At 32.2% G+C, this 13,038-nt stretch overlaps 1 pseudogene; it reads right to left on the minus strand.

Annotated features, from left to right (window-relative positions):
• Window positions 1–11,903, minus strand: part of LOC136849532 (uncharacterized) — a 42,204-nt pseudogene extending 30,301 nt beyond the window's left edge.
• Between the last annotated feature and the right edge of the window lie 1,135 nt (window positions 11,904–13,038).

Consider the following 13,038-nt stretch of genomic DNA (forward strand, 5'->3'; position numbering starts at 1 on the left):
CCTAATCCCTGACCAAAGTCATATAAGGGCCTCACCAAAAGAACAAGAGGAAGAGACATAGCTGGACGCGAGTGAGACACATCTCCCCCTTCCATTCATACCTCCTTCAGAGAGCCATGCCCTACCACGTGGTCCTATCTTGTAGGGACCCTTAGTGTTCTTACCAGTGAAGCCCTTAGCCCTCCTCTGCCACCATTATCCTCGCTGAAGTCACCTCTTCTACAAGGTAAAGTGATCTGTTGCAAAAATGTTTCCAGTCAGTCACACTGTTTTAATTCTCCTTCAAAACTTCCTATTTCCATTTCTAAGTGCCAGTATTCCCATATCAACCTTGCCTTGTTAGGGCAGTGTTATGTATGCCTGTGTTTAAATAACTACATAAAATCATGTGTTCAAGGTTTCTTTGGCACCCTCTGCATATTTTACTGTGTCCTTACTGGCTTTTAATTCATAAATCTCTCCGTTTACAGAGGGTTTGTTAGCCGTGGAAATCTCACTTGACTGTGCCTTGTATCAGCATCATCACACTAACGGATATACTTTCAAGTTTTCCCAGTTATAATTAACCTCTCAGACCTTGCCTGCCTAATTAGTCCATTTCATATTCTGATAGTTCATTTCATGTAAATACACATAATTTTAAACTTACCCTAATGTATTTATTTAAAAATACCTTGTGATTAGAGCCCTCAGCCCACTTAAATTCTCTCTTTTTTCCTTGTTTTTTTATGATTTTCTACATCAACAGCAGTCAGATTTTATACAAAAATAGAGGTAAGTAATGAAATCATTCATTTGAAGTCCATAACTGGCCCATGATGAGCAATTCCCCAGGTTAAATTTTAAAAATGGCGACAGAGTCTTAGATCTTGCAAGCAGTTTCGTGCAAGGAAGGCTAAAAATATTGGGCAGGAAAAGAAACGAACTTTAGTGTAAACTCACAGTACACACATGACTTTTTATTTTATGGCAAACAGCGCCCGTGCATAATAGTCAATTAAGTTTTTTACTTATATTATGGGGCCTGGAGTTTTTCATTATTTTTGAAAAGGGGAATAGTGTATTTCTCCTTGTCACTTTGTCATTTATCAGCATGTTTAACATGCAAATAATATAATTTTATCTTATCCGTCTCTCGACGATGAACTTACCACTTCTATAAAAATAATTTGTTCAGAATATGAGCAAATAAACGTTCTAAAATGGTTGGTTTCTTTTCAAACCACAACAATTTGCATCATAAGCACAAGGAAACCTTTTTTTTTGTTTATTTGTTTATCCCCCTCTTAAAGTCTCTGTGACCACGTATTCCAGTGTCTTTCAAAGCATTATTTTTTTCTGAGGTTTTGTACAGTACATCCAGAAAGGCACCAAACCCAAATTCGTGCCCATGCAAATAACCAGCCTTAGAAGTGTACTTAAAATGTCCATTTCAGTACGTAAACCTTATCCCCTCTGCACCAGTATTCCAGTGTCTTTCAAAGTAAAACCAAACTTCTTACATCCTCTGGGACAAAACAAACTTCCTACATCCTCCAGGACAAAACCAAACCGGTTCCCTGCAAACAAATCCACGCCCTACGAGGCAAAACCAACACAAGAAAATTCCCGGGAATGGGCAAACGCTCCCTGAACCAAGCCTTAAGATTCACGCGATAGCCTGCCAAGTCCGTGCGTGAATCCGAAACCACGTCCTATAAAAAAAAAAAAAAATCAATTCCCTGCGAGCAAATCATTTCTTACGACGCGAACCAAAAATAAACCGTACATTCACGCAATAGCCTGCCGAATCTGCGTGTGAAATAGAATCCAAACTATGTCTTTTCAGACATATTAAAATCCGCTCATCCCAAACAAACTAAGTCTTATTCAGACATATTAAAAAATCATTCATCACCAAAAACTACGTCTTATTCAGACATTAAAATTCGTTCTTCACGAACAAACTAAGTCTTATTCAGACATATCAAAATCCATTCTTTTGATGGTTTTTATAGTATTAAGATGATCGTTGAAATATTAACATTAAAATATATTAGGTTAAGGTTTTTTGGTGGTCGTTCTAGTATTGATATTAATAAATCAGGTTAAGATTATTTTGATGATCGTTGTAGTATTAAGATTAATAAATTAGGTGGAGGTTTTTTTGATGGTCGTTGTGGTATTAAGATTAATCAATTTGATTAGGTAAAGGCTCTTTTGATGGTCGTTGTAGCATTAAGATTAATATATTAGGTTAAAATTCCTTTGATGGTCGTTGAGGCATTAAAATTAATAAATTAGGTTAAGGTTCTTTTGATGGTCGTTGTAGTATTATGATTAATAAATTAGCTTAAGATTCTTATGATGTTCGTTGTAGTATTAAGATTAATTAATTAGATTAAGGTCCTTTTAATGGTCGTTGTAGTATTAAGATTAATATATTTGGTCAAGATTCTTTTGATGGTCGTTGCAGTATTAGGTTAAATTTATTTTGATGATAGTTTTAGTATTAAGATTAATAAATTATGTTAAGATTCTTTTGAAGGTAGTTTTGTAGTATTAACATTGGCAAAGGTTAAGATTCTTTTGATGGTCATTGTAGCATTAAGAAAAATAAATGAGGTTAAGGTTCTTTTGATGGCCATTGCAGCATTAAGATTAACAAATTAGGTTAAGTTGCTTTTGAAGGTCGTTTTAGTATTAAGATTAATAAATTAGGTTAAGTTTCTTTTGATGGTCCTTGTAGAATTAAAATTAATAAATTGGATCAAGGTTCTTTTGATGGTCTTGTAGTATTAAGATTATAATGAATTAGGTTAAGTTAGGATTCTTTTTATGGTCGTTGTAGTATTAAGATTAAGTAGTTAGGTTAGGTTTCTTTTGATGGTCGTTGAAGTATTAAGATTAATATATTAGGTTCAGATTCTTTTGGTGGCCGTTGTAGTATTAAGATTAATAAATAAGGTTAAGGTTCTTTTGATGCTCGTTATAATATTAAGATTAATAAATTAAGTTAAGATTCTTTTGTTGGTCGTTGTAGAATTAAGATTAATAAATTAGATGAACGATCTTTCCATGGTCGTTGTAGTATTAAAATTAATAAATTAGGTTAAGGTTCTTTTGATGGTCGTTGTAGTATTTAGATTAATTAATTAGATTAGGTTAAGGTTCTTATGATGGTCGTTCTATTATTGATATTAATAAATTATAGTAAGATTCTTTTGATGGTCATTGTATAATTAAGATTAATATATTAGGTTAAGATTCTTTTCATGCGTGCAGTAGTATTAAGGTTGATAAGTTAGGTTAAGGTTCTATTGATAGTCGTTATAGTATTAAGATTAATAAATTAGGTTAAGATTCTTTTGAAAGATATTGTAGTATTAAGATTAATAAATCAGATTAATGTTCTTTTTATGGTCGTTGTAGTAATAAGATTAATAAATTTTATTAAGTTTCTTTATGGTGACTTCATTATTGATATTAATAAATTAGGTTAAGGTTCTTTTGATGGTTATTGCAGTACTGTAACTAATAAATCAGGTTAGAGGTCCTTTGATGGTAGTTCTAGTATTAAAATTAACAAATTACTTTGAGATTCTTTTGATGGTCGTTGTAATATTAAGATTAATAAATTATGTTAGTTCTTTTGGTGGTCGTTGCAGTATTATGATTAATAAATTAGTTTAAGATTCTTTTGATGGTCAATGCAGTATTAAGATTAATAAATTAGGTTCAGATTTTTTTGATGGTCATTGTAGTATTATGATTAATAAAACAGGTTAAGGTTCTTTTGATGGTAATTGTAGTAATAAGTCTAATAAATTAGGTTAAAGATCTTTTGGTGGTCGTTGCAGTATTAAGATTAGTAAAATAAGTTAAGGTCCTTTGTTGGTCATTGCAATATTAATATTAATAAGTTAGGTTAAGATTCTTTTGAAGGTCGGTATAGTATTGATATTAATTAGATAGGTGAAGATTCTTTTGATGGTCATTACAGTATTAAGATTAATAAATTAGGTTAAGAATCTTTTGATGGTCGTTGTATATTATGATTAATAAATTAGTGTAAGATTCTGTTAATGGTCATTGCAGATTCTGTTGATGGTTTTTGTAGTGTTAAGACTAATACTTTTTGTTAAGGTTCTTTTGAAGGTTGTTGTAGTATTAAGATTAAAAAACATTAAGTTAAGGTTCTTTTGGTGGTCGTTGTAGTATTAATGTTAATAAATTAGGTTAATATTATTTTGATGATCACTTTAGTATTAAGATTAATATATTAGTTAAAGGTTCTTTTGATGGTTGATGTAGTATTGAGATTAGTAAAGTAGGCTAAAGTTCTTTTGCTGGTCGTTATAGTATTAAGATAAATAAATCAGAGTAGGTTAAGGTTTTTTTGATGGCCATTGTAGCATTAATATTAATATATTAGGTTAAGATTCTTTTGATGATCGTTGTAGTGTTTAGATTAATAAATTAGTTTAAGGTTTTTTTTTTGATAGTTGTTGTAGTATTATGATTAAAAAATTAGGTTAAGATTCCTTTGATGTTCGTTGAAGTATTAAGATTAATAAGTTAGATTATGGTTCTTTTGATGGTCGTTGTAGTATTAGGATTATAATCAACCAGGTTAGGTTAAGGTTCTTTTTATGGACGTTGTAGTATGAAGATTAAGAAATTAGGTTAAGAGTCTTTTGATGGCCGTTGTAGTATTAAGATTAATAAATTAGGTTAAGATTCTAATGGTGGTCTTTGTAGTATCAAGATTAATAAATTAGGTTAAGGTTCTTTTGGTGGTCGTTTTAGTATTAAGATTAATAAATTAGGTTAAAAATTTTTTTATTGTTGTAGCATTGTTAAAATTAATAATTTAGGTTAAAGTTCTTTTGATGGTTCTTTTAGTATTAAGATTAATTAATTAGGTTAAGATTCTTTTGACGGTCGTTGTAGTAGTAATATTAATATATTTGTTTAAGGTTCGTTTGATGGTCGTTGTAGTATTTTGATTAATTAATTAGATTAGGTTATGGTTCTTATGATGGTCGTACTATTATTGATATTAATAAAGTATATTAAGATTCTTTTGATGGTCGTTTTATAATTAAGATTAATATACTAGGTTAAGATTCTTTTGATGTTTATTGTAGTATTAAGATTGATAAGGTAGGTTAAGGTTTTTTGATAGTCGTTATAGCATTAACATTAATAAGTTAGGTTAAAATTCTTTTGATTGGTGTTGTCTTATTAAGATTAATAAATTAATGTTCTTTTGATGGCTGTTGTAGTATTAAGATTAATAAATTTGATTAAGTTTCTTTTCATGGTGACTGCATTATTAATGTTAATAAATTAGGATAAAGTTCTTTTGGTAGTTATTGCAGTACTATGATTAATAAATCAGGTTAGGGGTCTTTTGATGGTAGTTCTAGTATTAAAATTAATAAATTAGTTTGGGATTCCTTTGATGGTCATTGTAATATTAGGATTAATAAATATGGTTAAGGTTTTTTTGGTGGCCGTTGCAGTATAATGATTAATAAATTAGTTAAAGATTCTTTTGATGGTCATTGCAGTATCAAGATTAATAAATTAAGTTAAGATTCTTTTGATAGTCATTATAGTATTAAGATTAATAAATTAGGTTAAGGTTCTTTTGCTAGTAATTGTAGCAATAAGTTTAATAAATTAGGTTAAAGTTCTTTTCATGGTCGTTGCAGTATTAAGATTAGTAAATTAAGTTAAGGTCCTTTTGTTGGTCATTGCCATCTTAATATTAATAAATTACGTTAACATTCTTTTGATGGTCGTTGAAATATTAAGATTAATTAGATAGGTTAAGATTCTTTTGATTGTCATTGCAGCATTAAGATTAATAAATTAGGTCAAGGTTTTTGAAGATTATTGTAGTATTAAGATTAATAAATTAGGTTAAGTTTCTTTTGATGGTCGTTGTAGTATTATCATTAATAAATTAGTTTAAGATTCTGTTAAAGGTCATTGCAATATTAATATTAATAAATTATGTTAAGATTCTTCTGATGGTTTTTGTACTATTAATACATTAGGTTAAGGTTCTTTAGAAAGTTGTTGTAGTATTAAGATTAAAATACATTAGGTTAAGGTTCTTTTGGTGGTCGTTGTAGTATTTTAATATTAATAAATTAAGTTAATATTATTTTGATGATCGTTTTAGCATTAAGATTAATATATTAGTTTAAGGGTCTTTTGATGGTTGATGTAGTATTAAGATTAATAAGTTAGGTTAAGGTTTTTTTGATGATCGTTGTAGTATTAAGATCAATAAATTAAATTACATTAAGGTTCTTTTGTTGGTCATTGTAGCATTAAGCTTATTATATTAGGTTAAGATTCTTTTGATGGTTGTTGTAGTATTAAGATTAATATATTAGTTTAAGGTTCTTTTGATGGTCGATGTAGTATTATGATTAAAAAATTAGGTTAAGATTCTTTTGATGTTCATTGTAGAATTGACATTAATAAATTAGATTAAGGTTCTCTTGATGGTCATTGTACTATTAAGATTATAATAAATTAGGTTAGGTGAAGGGTGTTTTTATGGTCGTTGTAGTATTAAGAATAAGAAATTGGGTTAAGATTCTTTTGAATGTCATTGTAGTATTAAGATTAGTATATTAGGTTAAGATTCTTTTCATGGTCGTTGTAGTATCAAGATTACTAAATAAGGTTAATGTTGTTTTGATGGTCGCTATAGTATTAAGATTAATAAATTAGATTAAGATTCTTTTGTTGGTCATTGTAAAACTAAGATTGATAAATAAGATTAAGGTTCTTTTCATTGTCGTTGTAGTATTAAATTGATAAATTAGGTTAAGGTTCTTTTGATGGTCATTCTAGTGTTAAGATTAATAAATTAGTTTAAGATTTTGTTATTGGTCATTGCAGTATTAAGATTAATAAGTTAGGCTAAGCTTCTTTTGATAGTCATTGTAATATTAAGACTAATAAATTAGGTTAAGATTGTTTTTATGATTTTTGTAGTGTTAAGATTAAGACATTTGTTTAAGGTTCTTTTGATGGTAGTTGTAGTATTAAGATTAATACCTTAGGTTAAGGTTCTTGTGGTGTCCGTTGTATTATTAATATTAATTAGAATTACTACGAGATTCAGAGGCGTCGTGCACGGTTTTTTTTTATTTGACTCCTTATCAAAGAATCGGATGAAGGTGAAAGTTGGCATATGAATATTTCACAACCATACATTTTATTTTCTAACATCATCTTGTACCTATGACTTATAGTTTTAGCTGATCATAGAAGAACACACCACTTTCTGTAGTCAGAGACATTAAAAAGTCATTCATGGCTTAGAAGACAGTAATGACGTTTACCTGTGACGTTACAAATGGCTCCACCCTCTAAGCTACGTCATAATTCAGGATAATACTGAATTATCTCATGAAGTTTAAGAATTGAATTACTGACGATGAAAATACATTTCTCAAGTAGTTGCAAAGATGCTAAATGATCACCAATGATCAAATAAATAAACCTGAAGGCCAAAATTATACATTCTGCTACTATTACTACCACTATTGCTGTATTTCCAGGGCAGCATAGATGCCCCGCCCACATCAGAATCTTTCAGCTATTCATAAAGACTTTGCAAATGTTTCTTTATTGTGTAATGGGTCCTGGCCTCCCAGAATTCCGGTTTTTCATTTGAGAAATGTATAAAGTAATTTTCCAAGTTAAATATGCAGTATTGCAAATGAGGGAACAAACTCATGCATTCAGGGAAGGAGTCCTGTCAAAGAAGCAGTGACTGAAATGTCGTAAGTTTTGGTAAGTTTTCAGTTCTCATCCAGGCAAATAAATGAAAGTTCATACCGTTATAGCCTTGGACATCACATATTCGATTTATTATCTATATGTAACTATGTTTTACTTTATTGTAATAAAATCATCATTTCTATTGGCGATGGAGCTGAGCATTATTACCCTTATGAAACAGTACTATATGGCACAAACCTGAGAAAGAACGTGCGAGCGAATGTTTTGTTTTATTTTTGGTATTTAGAGTTTCGTTATTCATTTCGTTTTTCATTTTAAATTTTTCTTTTAGCCTTTTATCTTATTTCATTTTACTTATCCTTAATTCATGGGTGACCAGGGCATGACAATGGGTAGACATGCCAGTTCCAGTCACCCTCAAGCATATATAATTACCGATTATCGTAGGAAACGTAGCTGACCTGAGGAAATCAGCGATGACTCTGAGGGGAACAAGGGGTTGCCATCGTTCCCTTTTTCCTCTATCATTGTTACTATTGGTGTGTATATCTTAAAAATATTTCAAATGAAATGTATTTTACTTTTACTCTGTGTATTTGTAATTCCCCTTTAAATGTACAAATGAAACACCAAAAACTATTCATAATCTATTTACAAATCACAATCATCATCACTATCAAGGAAAAGATCATCATCATCCTCATCATCACTGACTAAATTAATGATGACTGGATCCACGTAAGTCTCCCGGATGTTGTCCAATTCCCAGTACTCCTCCTCAAAATGACGTGATTGTCTAACTGCTCCTGCCCACACTTCCGGGGTAGCAGAAAGCCTTGCCTCCTCCAACCTGGCCTGCAAGTCAGACCGCGTAAATCGACGGAGCGATGAACGCACTTGCCTCTTCATATGGCCCCACACCCATGGTCTAAGAAAGAGAAGGTCTGTTCATAACTGACCCAAAATTCGACCAACTTCGCGCATGACGTCACGGTGCGAGTGGATGGGCTATTTACCTGTCAGCCAGTCCAAGGAGGTATAGCAGAAGGAAGGAGCTGTAAATGCGATCGTGGTTTTATACTGTGTATATTTTGGTCATCGTCATTGTAGGACTATGCCCAATATTTGTGCACTATGGATGTAACTCCAGTTCACATCGAAATACTGATCTTACTTTTCATAAATTTCCTAAGAATTTAAAACTCCGAAAGAAATGGATTCATCTCTGCGTGAGAAGAGACAAATTTAATGTGGATTCTTCGAGGATTTGTATTTTGCATTTTAAATCAACTGATTATGCAATGATCCTTACAAATGAATTACTTGGAATCTCAATACCAAGACATCTTGCACAATTACAGATTGAAGCAATACCAACAATGCATCTGCCAGCATCAGAGGACAAGTTTAGATTTTGGCATTCTTTGAAATGAAGTCGATGATTCTTAATGAATCAGTTTATATTGTTAATATATTACAATGCGACAAATATTTGCTACTTAATAGTTACTATGTTTTCTATTACCATTTATAACTGAATACTGCAAATTATTAGATGCCACGATTCCCTTATTTGGATTTTCGATGGTGTGTGCGAGGAGAGAGTTCATGTAGTGGTATTCTATCGAAGTAAAGTTAACTGTTCATAATAAATCAGTTTATATAGTTGAAAATATTTACAGTGTAACATATATTTATCACTTAACATTTACTGTGTTTACTATTACCATTGATAATCATATGTTGCGAGTGGTTTCATGTCACGTTTTTCACTTTAGATTTTGGGTGGTGTACAGGGAAATAGGAGATGTAATGTAAATAAATTTTTCATATTTATTTACTATACAATTAAACGTCTGAACATTACAGCTGATTTCCTATTAAGCTAACATTAAACGTCTGAACATTACAGCTGATTTCTATTAAGCTAACATTAAACGTCTGAACATTCCAGTTGATTTCCTTAAAGCTAACAATCATCATCAGTGTGGTTAAGGAATTTTTTCTTTTTTCAAACTCAGAAGATAATTACTGGACTAGAACTTTGGGTCGAGAAATTAAAATACCAATAGTCCATTTGGTGAATAAATTGCTGACCTAGTTAATCTTTTTGCAGTACCTGCGTAAAGTTTCTTATTCCTTTGCCCAGTAAATAGCATAATTTAAGTTGACTATATGCCACCAATTATGGACTTTGGGCCAGGGAATTGAAAATTTCCTTCGGCGAATAAATTTTTCACCTAGTTAATCTTTTCATAGTACCTGAGCAGTATTTCGTTTGTTTCTCTGCCAGTAAACATACTGCAGTTGACCGGATGCCACCATTTATGAACTTTAGGTCAGGGAATTAAAATACCAAAGTTTCCTTTGGAGAATAAATGGTTGACCTACTTAATCTTTTTATAATGCCTCGGCAATATTTCCATTGTTCATTGCCCAGTAAATAATATAATTGCAGTTGACCAGATACCACCAATTATAAGATTAGGCCTAACAATACAGGTAATGATAAACTTTTTCAGTTGCACGTAAGTCACCAGTTATAACTCTTTTGTTTCTTTTGTACTAAATAACAGTTGTAAATATTACAGGAAGTTACGTCACTACCAGCCGGGAGTTGTTTCTTGGTTATATTCTTGATGTTATTGTAAAGTTGAATATTCTATGAATGAAATAAATCTTTTATTGCCCTTCCATTACCTTAAAACAAACTATTGCATTTTGTTTAATCACATTTTTACAAAAGTTTGGGTAAATCCCGTTATTAAAATTCAAATCTTTTGGTGTATAAACACTCCCTTGTGAGTCTTTCTCTACCCACCTCGCCGCGTGACGTAGGTGCAGCTCCGCCTACCTGCGCGTGAACAGACCTTCTCTTTCTTAGACCATGCCCACACCTGTTCAATGGCGTTGAGCTCTGGGTGAGCGGGTGCCAAGCGCACAACTTCGTGGCCCCACTCCCGGATGATGTTATCCACCACATATCTCCTTTCCGGACGATTCTTTTGGCAAACGAGCAACAGCTCAGATTTTGTGGCCAAAGGTGGGAACGATATCCTACGCTGCTCCAGCCACCTGTCGAGAAAAGTTAATTAATCATTATTAGAGTGGAAATAGACCATAGAATGCTAATTTACATACCGTTATTACTGTATCATTAAACTATGATTTGATATTGTTTCCATCAAGAATAATTTACTGACTTCACACAGTTAATAGAATATTGAATCATATGAAATTTCCAGTCAAGTCATTAACTTTAATGCGTGTGTATACGTATTTCATGATGTCTATATATATATATATATATATATATATATATATATATATATATATATATATATATATATATATATATATATTATGATTTATTATATTGTAATTACCTTACGAGATCCGCCTTTCTTTTGTTTGCTGACGTAGGGCATCGACTCTCCTCGGTTAGTGTGCTGTGATATGGTGCATTATCTAGCACAAGAACCGATGGCTCCGGAGGGACGGTAGAAGCTGTGTCGTAAGCCACTGTTCGAACAATTTGGCATTCATTTCGCCATGATAATCTCCTTGATTGGACTTAGCGGGGTAGCACAGATACGAGCCTTCAATGAAGCCTTCATTGGTGCCAGCAGCTACCACCACAAATCGTTCACCTTCTCCTGGAGGACCTGACGGCTGTAAGAGGGACTGGTGATATCCTGCGTGGTGTCTGCCCATTCCCTGCTATGGGTCATTCTAGTGGTGAACCAAGTTTCATCAACGTACACCACCTTCCTTCCGTCCTCCCTGAGGCGTCGTAGATCCTGTAGAGCATTAATTCGGCGGCAAATTATATCCAGAGACTCCTTCCTCACATACATTTTCCGTTGTGTAGTTTTATACTTGAATCCCAGAGAATGCAGGAGGCGGATTACTGAACTCGGTGATGTCCTTTCTGAGATAATGCCAGCTGTTTTAAGGTCCATTGTTAGAGAGCCAACCGTAAAATACTCCTTCTCATCAAACTTTCTGTGGATAAAGCGACGAATCGCACCAACAGTAAAGTTATCAAAGGCGGATGGTGCTGATGAAACTGGTGTTACTGACGATGGTGAATGACATGAACTGGAGGTATGGAGGCTGACTTTGGCCCTTACTGCCCCTGCAGTCATGCCCAAAACTTGTCCAACGCGGTCATAAGGCCTTAAAGGACAGAAAAGAATATATATAATTATATATATATATATATATATATATATATATATATATATATATATATATATATATATATATATATATATATATTAAAGCAATTATACATTGATTATGGAAAACAACAAATCTTAAATCAGATGGTCCATTGCTGTACTGATAACTTGAATACATTACTGGTTGTATTTAGCTTTCCAAAAATCTTCTCAGAACAATAATAATTCTATAAAGACTGAAACAACCTCTCTCTCTTCTCACTCTCTCTCTCTCTCTCTCTCTCTCTCTCTCTTCTATTGCTTTCTCTCTTCACTACATAATGGGTACTCAATGGAAATGTTCACAATTCAAAAGGCATTGCAATAGTTATATTTTTTCGTAAAATAAAAATCAGACTGAAGTAATTACGTAATCTGGAAATCGATTTCTTACCTGTTCAAGGAGTAGTAAGTACTACCACGGTTTTCTCTCCCGTATACAAGGTTGCAAGCCGCAAGGCAATGCAGTTTGCAACCACGGGGACAATTCCAAATCTTATTAGCCATTCTTTGATCTTTTGACAGGTAAGGGTTTAAAGCTGACGAAACCAAGTGAATGAGTTTGTAAGGTTTATGGGCGGGACTAAATTCGTCATAGATTGTTTACTCTACCTACGTCATAAACGTTTGAGGATCCTTGCCACGTATATCCCTGGATACGGCATTGGCAAACCAATTTTACTTTATAAAAATGAAAACTATCGAATTTCATTACTAGATATATTTCTCGATATATTTGTATGGTTGTGAAATATTAATATGCCAACTTTCACCTTCATCTGATTCTTTGATAAGGAGTAAAATAAAAAAAACCGTGCACGACGCCTCTGAATCTCATAGTAGGTTAAGATTATTTTGATGATCGTTTTAGTATGAAGATTAATTTATTAGTGTAAGGTTCTTTTATTGTCATTGTAGAATTATGATTAATAAATTAGGATAACGTTCTTGCGATGATCTTTGTAGCATTAAGATTTATAAACTAGATTAGGTTAACGTTCTTTTGATGGTCTCTATAGTATTAAGATTAAGAAATTATGTTAAGATTTTTTTTAAGATC

This window comes from Macrobrachium rosenbergii, chromosome 21 (genome assembly GCF_040412425.1).
Source record: "Macrobrachium rosenbergii isolate ZJJX-2024 chromosome 21, ASM4041242v1, whole genome shotgun sequence".
Taxonomy (NCBI): domain Eukaryota; kingdom Metazoa; phylum Arthropoda; class Malacostraca; order Decapoda; family Palaemonidae; genus Macrobrachium; species Macrobrachium rosenbergii.